Source organism: Octopus bimaculoides, chromosome 2 (assembly GCF_001194135.2).
Source record: "Octopus bimaculoides isolate UCB-OBI-ISO-001 chromosome 2, ASM119413v2, whole genome shotgun sequence".
NCBI lineage: Eukaryota > Metazoa > Mollusca > Cephalopoda > Octopoda > Octopodidae > Octopus > Octopus bimaculoides.
The window spans coordinates 134,822,373-134,832,372 of NC_068982.1; the positions used below are offsets into that span (position 1 = coordinate 134,822,373).

Genomic DNA, 10,000 nt, shown 5'->3' on the forward strand with positions numbered 1-10,000 from the left:
AAATATTTGTACTGTACATTAGTGCACTCTCTCCATCAAATGGAGACTGTCTGCTCAGATGCACAGTATGCCACATATTAGTTGTCAAAATAATTGCAACGCGACTTGAAATCAAGTGTTTTGCTCAAATACACAATGCCCTGCCCAGTCCTGGAATCGAAACCACGATCTTGCGCGCTTGGGTGCAACATCCTAAGCTGTAGACCACCCGCCTCCACAGCATAATCTAGAATGTCTAAAATTTTCAGGATGTCGCAGAAAAACCTCCTATTCGTCGTGAGATGGAAAACTTCAGAAATTGAGTGCAACAGGGTATCACCATTAAAGGCTGCCTTTTGGAGGAAATCATTTTCCGATCCAAATGAAATAAATTATATCCCTTCACGTTAACTTTATTATAATATTATTTCAATAACATTTACCTTCGTCTCTTTGAAGTGTTTTTGTTGCACCTTGTTGTTGAGAAAAATCGACTATTAGTGTTAATATTCATGCCAAGAAATCGGTTTTTTCTATGTGCATATTTATATCCAAGCCCTTTCTTCGATTTGGGTTGAGTGTCGCAAGTACAAAAGGTACATTCGGAAAGTTTCGAAGTGAATGCACAAAAATGTGTACTGGTTGGCGTAAAAAATGCTAGAATTGTTTCGAGAATAACCTAACAATGACATTTGCATGAAAACTATAATCAAGTTAGTGATAACAGAATTCAAGCAGTGAATATAAAAAGTCCTTAGTCAAACAAATAGGGCTATTCCGTGTTTGTTATATTCTTTCTTTATGTTTCTGATATATTTTATAGTTGCTCCCCTATAAATTCTATCGATTATCTACCTCTGATATATATATTTTCTAATTTATATCTTATATTTCACTTAGGTAACTCTTCAATGAGTAAACTAACGATTGATTATAAAGATGTATTTATAGTTGGAAACTGCAGACATCCCCCACCCCCGCTAACCGAAAACGTGAAACAAAATATAGTAATTCCGCCATTTTGAAATAGTTTATCTTTTGTTTTTTATTTGTGCCAGTCATTGGACTGCAGCCACGCTGGGCAGCTCCTTGAAGGGTTTAGTCGAACAAATCTCCCCCAGTACTTATCTTTTAAACTCTGATACGTATTGTCAGTCTCTTATCCGAAATCGCGAAAGCACAGTGACATAAACAAACTAAAACTGGTTGTGAAACGGTGATGGGGACATAAAGATAATCACACACACGCGTGCACATACACACCCATACACGCGTGAGAGCACACACGACGGGTTTCCACACACTTCTTGTCTTCCAAATTCTCTCTCAAGGCATTGGTTGGCCCAGGGTTGTAGAAGACATCCGAGGTGCCAGGTAATAAGATTGAACCTCGAAATGATGGCAATGTAAAGCGAGTTTCTTAACCACACATTTTTATCCAAAATGTTTAAGGAAATACTTCACAACGGCGGCGCCATCTAGCAGAATCGTTAGTACGTCTGAAAAAATGCTTAGCGGAATTTCTTTCAGATCTGTACAGTCTGAGTTCAAATTCCACCGAGAACAACGTCACTTTTCATACCTCCGTAGTTTATAAAATAATATGTCAGCCAACTATTGTGGTCGATGTAACCGGCCACTCCTCTCACAAAAATTGCTTATCTTGATTCCTGCAATGGATCGTTGTCCCGTACAGAATGAATATTATGATCTTGTTTACGTGGACACCGGGTAACCAGCTTCATGAGGCCTAGAGTTAAAAATAATAATAATAGAAATATAAATACTTCAGAAATCATATGAATCTATTCCTCCAATAATTACAATTGTTATAATTTCGACGATGGTGTCTATTTTTATATCGAATCTAAACATCCGAAGTATTGATGATTAAAACCTATATTGGTTGAAATGAATAAACACAGGATGTTGAAGTGTTTCGTGTTCCAATAATTCATAAACACGCAGATATACCATTTAAAAACAAATATTAATTTGTGTTTCTTTTCTCTCTTTGTGTTTCTTTTCTCATTAATACCAAATATTATCTTCAACAGCTTATAATAATTACAATGTATATTACAATAGGAGCCATGTTTTTCTGTGCATCCCACTGTCCGTTCGTCTGTCCGTTCGTCTGTTCGTCTGTCGCATACTGTCTTCACATCAAGGTGATTTTTCAGGGATTTTATTTCGAGATTCGGAATAAAATACAGTGGATTTATGCAATTTATTAATTGAATTCACATATGCAATGTATGGGAAATAAGGTTTGTGTTAGCAGCATTACGACTCAATTGGATATCACACAAGAATATGAAGATCAGTTTTTCAACATTAGGTGATTTATATTTCGCCTAAGGATGTCAATATGAGAAAGGCAAAACGAAAGAGAAAATGGATTTAGCTCACTCAGTCCTGTCCAACTTCGTTTCCCAACTGTAATTTACATAAAGGCTAACCACATGAGTGCCGTTAGTTATCAAGATGCACGTCACTGTGTGTGTGTGTGTGTGTGTGTGTGTGCAATCAGATACTTACCTATCACTAAGTCGGAGAAATATCTCAATGTCATACTGATTATAGACAAGGCTCTCTATGGATCCAATGTCGGTGCTTGCTGAAACATTGAAGATATGAAGACGTAAGCGAAATCGTCAAATTCTGACATCATAATGAACATTTAAAATTCTCAAACGAAATATAGCGCAAAAGACCCTCAAATTCATTATCTCCCTTTAATTTTTTGTGTTGAAAAATTAGGATTAAAATGGCGTCGTATAACTAACAGAAAAATTATGATTGAAATGACGTCATATTTCTAGTCAAAGTCATAAAACTTTGATGTGGTTTCTCGATCTGCGAGGAATATCAGTCAAGTCTCCTTCGAATCAACCCGAAAGGCACAGTGATGAAGACAGGTCGTTTTCCCATTGGTTGAAATAACTGCTTATGTTTGAATTCTGAAAATTAGTAAAAGAATATTTTTATGCAATTTCAGTTCTTAAAAGTCAAGTTGAGCAGTTATAAAAACCCTGGATTTGGGGGAAAACTTTAGTGACGTGGATTCATTTAGACAACCACAGACACTAAAGTTTACCCCCAATTCCAGGGTTTTTATAACTACTCAACTTGACTTTTAAGAATTGAAATTGCATAAAAATATTCTTTTACTAATTTTCCGAATTCAAATATGAGCAGTTATTTCAACCAATTGGAAAACGACAATCATATTTCCTCGGCAATACGACATTACGTCATATTGCCGGCTGTTATGAACTGGCGCCACGCTACATGAATGGCTGCACGTTACGTAACTATAGTACGATGTATTTTACAATGAGTTAAAAAAATATGAAATAAAATATATTAAAAGTAAACGACTTTAGTTAAACAGTATTAAAAAAATTTTAAGCTTTAGGATAATAAGTTTCCTAACCAAAGAGTACCTAATATAACATCAGTTTTTCTGAAAATGACAATAATGCTAAAGTTAAGTTTCCAAATCTCTCAAAATCTCTTTAGACTGAATATATTATATATTAAGATAGAATTTTAAATTGACAACCAATTTACATTTCGAATTTTACCATCTTATTGCCAGTAAAGCGACAGGTATCAAACATGAAACTATGAATACAAACGTGGTGGAAAGTAGAGCGTTGTAATTCACAAATAGTTAACAGACTAGTCTTGACTGAGCATGGTAAAAAGCATTCCAGCTATGACCGCTTTGTCTAATTTTATTAATAATTTATTGTTTTATACAGTTGTATAAATGCTTTTAGTTCCAGGTCAGTCTTGACCAAATATGCTCAAAGATATTCCAGCCGTAATCACCTTGTCAGCATTCTGATATAATACATCTAAGACTACATTCAGTTTGTCTTTTAAGACGCTGTGTGTGGGAAGTTATGATTTGAGAACCATTAGGCTGAGGTGACTGAGGAGCGCCCCCATTGGCTTAAGTTTCTACATGCTTTACAATTTAGTGAAATCATTTTGTGTCACAGAAGGTACAGACAAACAACAGAAAATGCAAATAACTGAAATATAGATATTTTCCAAACGGTCAGTCATAATGTCAGTATTAGTAAACAAGTTGACTAAATGTTGTTTAAATCGGGGTCCGGATATTGATTGACCAAATTTTATTGACCAGATAAAAGGAAAGTAATACAATAAAAAAAAGAACAAATACAGACATGAGAAGAAACCAGAACACTTTTCTTCTAAATAATTTTCTTATGTGTATACAAAATTTCTTATACGTTTTGGCATAACATTCGGTTGCCAAGAAAGATTGTATTTCTGTTTGGTGCTTGTGAAATATTTTTCAGTGTAGAAGTTATATAGAAAAAAATCGTCACATATATCGTCAACCGAAGTATGTTTACCCAAACAAAAGCATTGACAATATTGGCTATCGTTGGTTTGCTCAAATATAAAGCTCCTTTCTCAAGTATCTTCCTGCTTGCTTGGATAGACAAAAGAAATTCGTCACTCTATTAAGTAGTAAATTCTACTTAATGTTACATTAATTCATCCCACCTGATAGTAAAATAATGAGGCTGTAGCTATCTTTCATCAAATTTATTTGATATATTGTTGATAATGAAAAAAAATTGAACTCAAGAGAAGCAACTTCCATGCGTTCGGTAGAATTCTTATCGCTGCCGAAACGAAGACAAAACTCATTACATTAATATGCTAAATATTTAAAGCACTTAAAACTTTAAATAAATCTTTCTGGTATAGATTGTGTTAATCACTACAGACGAGAAATTTCAGTTCAGACAATTTACAGCTGCCGTGGATCGCAGGCAGTGCACATACGCCTTAAGTTTTATTTTTCCATCAGTGACTAAAAACTAGACAGTTTAGTGCGTATTTTGTTCTCGTGAATAATAATTAGTCGTTTTTTTTTCGATCCCCCCTGTGTAGCTCATCAGAAAATAAAATCACAGAATATTCTCTGTCACAGCAAGAAATAACAGAAGACGCGTTTTAATTAAGCAATGAATAAGGATTAACCATTACAATGCTGATAGGTTTTGAAAATTTTCATGGAAGTTTAAAATAGTGTCTATCCACTCTTATTTGTTTAAATTTCTGATTGAAAACCAGCTTGGATTTCATCCATCCATTCAATGCCGGAAAATTAGTAGACGTATAGAATGGTAGAAGATCAAGTTTGACTTGGTACGACATTGAAAGCGGATATTTATGTTCAAACCAGAGATAGAGAGAGAGAGAGGGAGAGAGAGAGAGAGAGAGAGAGAGAGAGAGAGAGAGAGAGAGAGAGAGAGAGAGAGAGAGAGAGAGAGAGAGAGAGAGAGAGAGTTGTATGCATGTATGTGTGTGTATATATATGTGTGTGAGAACATGGAATAATTCTTTTTTTGGAATTGATTCTCTTAGTACATATAAAGGGATTTCAAAAACGAATATGTATACATATATATATAATGTATATATAAATTACAAGAGTTACGGAATGGAGTAGATAAGATCCTGGCTACATATGTTTCATAGCGAACGGAACCTCAGAGGTGGTAAATATCCAAGCGAGGTGTATACCGCGCTCCGATATAGGTAAGATCAGCAAAATTATACTCGATCGAATAACATCCCAACTTCCCACCACATCTACATTAAAACTCTGGACCAAAATCACTGAAACTATCCAGTGGTTCAATTCTCTATCCCCCAAGCACACCTTTAAATTCATACAAGTCGACATTAATCAATACTACTCCAGCATATCTCCTATCCTTCTAAATAAGACCCTAATTTTCGCCAAAAGACATTCCAACCTACCTCGCGACTGTATTGATATAATATTAGAAGTCCACCGAACTATCATATTTTTCAATGGGAAATCCTGGGCCCGCAAGGATACCCCTAACGTTTTCGACATCCCCATGGGGGCCAGTGATTCCACCCAAGTGACGGACCTTCTAGGGCTTTACCTACTTAACGGTCTTCATGAACAATTCTCTACTGTCTCCGGTGGTCTATACAGGCACGACGCTCTGTTTGCAATCCAAAATTCTAGCAACCGGAAAATCAGATTAAAAAAAGATTAAGAAGATATTTTTAAAACGTTGGCCTTAGCATCTTCTGTAACAACGTTAAAACTGCTAATTTCTTAGACGTAACGCTGGACTTGCAAAACCAAACCTTCTACCCATACCACAAACCTGGGGAAAACTTCCTCTACGTGAACTTCTCCTCCAACCCCTTTATTGTGGAAAGCGTTTCCTATCGGATTTCCTCACTATCTGCTAATAAGGATTTATTCTATTAATATGCTGAATATTACAATTATGCCCTACAACGTGCCGGATATAAAATCTCAATCGAATACATCACCATGTGGGTTATTCCTTTCTCCAGTAAACCCGGAACTGAGAATAGTTCTGCACCCCCATACAGTAAACGTAAAATTCCCCTATCCCACCCCTCCAATACCCGTCCAAATTTCAGAGTAACAGACGACCTAGCAAACAACCCTTCTACCAGATGACCCCAAATCCTATATACATCACAACTCACCGAAACAGACAACAGCGTACACTTCCAAAACCCTATCTCCACCCAGTTCACCCCACTAATCGGATTAGATGAACTAGAACCCGGGACGTATCTGGTTTCATCCCTACTTCGCCCTTAATGTTCAGACTCAGTACTCAAACTCTTCTTCGCCCTACTCGTAAAACATTTCCCTCAATCTAGTCCTTTAGAAAAACATTTAACCCCAATCTATAAAATTGTCCTACTCCCCCACCACCAACATTGCCAGAGTTATCCGACATCTTAATAATAAGAAACTCAGAAATCCACAGCCAGCTAACAACCTGCACCCTATATTAACTGAACGTAACCGTCAGCTCCATACATACAAGCCCAGAACACCAATTAACTCCCTTAACAACACTAACTCTCATAACTCCAACTATTATTCCACTACTAACACCCAACCCTTAAATTTACCACAGCGCCCAACTATACCTCTTGTAAAAATAGAGAATGACACAGAAGTTAACATCGGGTACTATAGTTATCATATTATAAAACCCCAGAACACCACCCTCAACTCCTTAACAAATATTAATCTTAACGCCAGCGATAATGATGAACCTAATACTGATTCCTCACTAGATAGCAATCCCCTCACAAGTTCAGCTGAAACACTCCCTACAAACCTATGCAGCGGCAGACGCTCAACCTCATGTCCTTTAGATGATCGCTGTGTCACAAAATGCATCGTTTATAAGTGCACAGTATCAATTGCCAACTGTAACTACATATATATCAGCTCATATAGCACCACCTTCAAAGCTAGAGTGAGCAACCACTACTCCAGTTTCAAGTCCCAAACAAAATCGAATAGTACATCGTTATCTCAGCTTATCAATGAACTGAAGTTTGATCCAACTCCTTACAATCTCAAGTGGTCCATAGTCACCTACACCAAGCCATACAGCAGTTACAATAAGTGTGATCTCTGCATAGCCGAAGTCATCGCTATTTTGCAATCCACAGATTGTCTTAATAAATGCAGCAGTATAATTTTTACCTGCAAACATCGATCACAAAATCTCTTCTCAAAATGCAAATAACAACTCTACCCTGCTTTTCCCTCAACCTTCATAAGCTTTCCCTCTTATCTACTCTCACTACCACTATATATTAACCAACAATATATCTTCCTTTAGTTCCTTATTGCCATTTACATACATCTCTCTGTATTTTTCTTTACCTTAAATTTTTTTTTCTTTTTCTCTTATTTCAACTGACTCCCCCTCCCTTCATAAGTGCATACACCAACATACCCCCTCTACTACTTCATACTGTAAACACACTCGCTGCACACAATATACAATTGAAAACCAGTAATAGCCGCCACTATTCTTCCCCATTCTTTCTTGCTTCCTTCATGCATATATATTTTTTCTCCCCCTTGACCTCAAACATTTCTCCACCATCTTCCCTCCATATTATTTTTCTAATACCACTCCCCTTGCTAATTTCTGTAATTCGGTCAAAACAGGCCTTTTGAATACCACCGGTCTAATGACTGTGCTTAAATTCTTCATTCTTTTCACTACTTTATATTTTCTTCTTTTTTCCTTCTTTTAATACTTATTCATCTCTACATTAATATTCTTCTCTCCTTCTGTGCTCTCTTCACATTCTGATTGAATATTCCATGCGTTAACATGTAACACCTTGCGGCAATGTAAACTTTCATTTAATCAAGATATCCTTGACCTGAAGAGTAGCCTGTGGTATACACCTCGCTTGTATATTTTTACTACTTCTGAGGTTCTGGAAGTTGAACTCAGAACGTAAAAACAGACGAAATACCGCTAAGCATTTCACCCGGCGTGCTAACGTTTCTGCCAGCTCGCCGCACTTGTATGTGTGTGTGTGTGTGTGTGTGTGTGTGTGTGTGTGTGTGTGTGTGTGTATGTATATATATATATATATAAGTGTATATATTGTTTTAGTAATATTTTTCGATAACTTCTGTCATGGAAAAGGCGCATTATTCGTTGAAATTTTAGTAATTTGTTTAAACCTAATTAAAAATATATAAAAGATAATGCGATGATTTATTGACATATGATTCGTATGTCATAACGTCCTAAAGTCTAAATATTTGTAAATTGTCAATATTTAAATTAGAATTGATTGCTTATATATTTAGAACTTCCGCATCCATAAAACATAATGAATTTATGTCATAAACTCATGTCGTTCATCAGAAAGATATGTTGCACAGGCAATAATTAAGGTCAACGTATTAAGTGTCATTCAGCTATTTGTGTTCAGGCGAAATTTTTGACTGTGTCTCAGTGTTAGAAAGGATAATTGATGACATGTTAATTTTTCCACAGATCATAGAACAAAATATTCGGTGGGTCTGAGTTACGTCTATTAACCTCAGCGATCAAGCCTCGCCATTGTTAGTTTTCGCTATCATTCTTCATACGTTGATAAAATAAATACTTGTTCAATTATGGGGTAGAATTAATGAAGTATATGCTGTCTATAAAAAGTCGTGATTATGTATTTAAATTAGAAATCATTACTGCCGCTACTACAAAGGTGTCCAGCTGGATGAACCGTTGTTTGCACACCATACAAAATGCTTAGCCGTATTTCATCCCTCTTTGTGTTCTGAGCTCAAATTCTGCCACCGAGGTTGACTTTGCCTTTTATCCTTTCGAGGTCGATAAAACAAATACCAGTTAAGTACAAGGGTCGATATACTCGACTCCTTGTTTCCCCACCAAAAACACTGCTGGCCCTGTGCCAAAATTTGAAACTATTTTTATTGATTTTACTTACGGTGGTAAGCTGGCAGAAACGTTAGCACGTCGGGCGAAATGCTTAGAAGCACTTTTGGCTCGATACGTTCTGTGTTCAAATTCCACCGAGGTCGACTTTGCCTTTTATGCTTATTTCGACCCACTCTTCCATAAAATTGGTGGCCTTGTGCCAAAATTATAAAGAATTATGGTTGTTATTACTCTCAAGGAAGTTAGAACTTTTAAATGTGTCGGACGCTAACGAACAGACATGCACACACAAAAAGTTACTTGAAAACTATTTCATTTCAAAAGCAGGAAAAATATAATTTTCTCTTATTCCCTAACAGTAGCAACCAATTGCCTCACTTCATCATCCTGTGACAAGAAAGAGATAATGACTGCAGAGGGAAGTACGTAAAGTGTTGGGGGGAAATAGATAAGGGAAAAGAGAAGAAATATTCACGTAAATAGAAAAACAACGCAACTGAAATAGGTAGGGAGGAACAATCTTCTGAAAACAACAATGAAACATCTCTTTATTATAATGAAGAGGAAGAAGAACTGAGATTTCCGTCTTGTGGAAATCAAACTGATAACTGATAGGTAAAATACCGTTTTCTATGGTGCCATGGATATCCTGATATCTATGGTGCCATGGATATTCCGATAAGGTAAAAATAACAGAATCGCAGTTGAGT

The 10,000-nt window shown here is 36.3% G+C and overlaps 1 protein-coding gene and 1 long non-coding RNA gene across 12 annotated transcripts in view; one reads left to right on the forward strand and one right to left on the reverse strand.

The window, feature by feature from the left end:
• LOC106873484 (uncharacterized) overlaps positions 1 to 3,039 on the reverse strand; it is a 7,364-nt gene extending 4,325 nt beyond the window's left edge. The window contains exons 1-3 of the long non-coding RNA XR_008263445.1: positions 2,769 to 3,039; positions 2,521 to 2,599; positions 1,562 to 1,729 (exon numbers count right to left, since the gene is read on the reverse strand). This is a non-coding gene — a long non-coding RNA (uncharacterized LOC106873484). The remainder of the gene's footprint in view (positions 1 to 1,561; positions 1,730 to 2,520; positions 2,600 to 2,768) is intronic.
• Positions 1 to 10,000, forward strand: part of LOC106873483 (synaptotagmin-6) — a 286,327-nt gene that overhangs the window by 45,676 nt on the left and 230,651 nt on the right. The window lies entirely within an intron of this gene.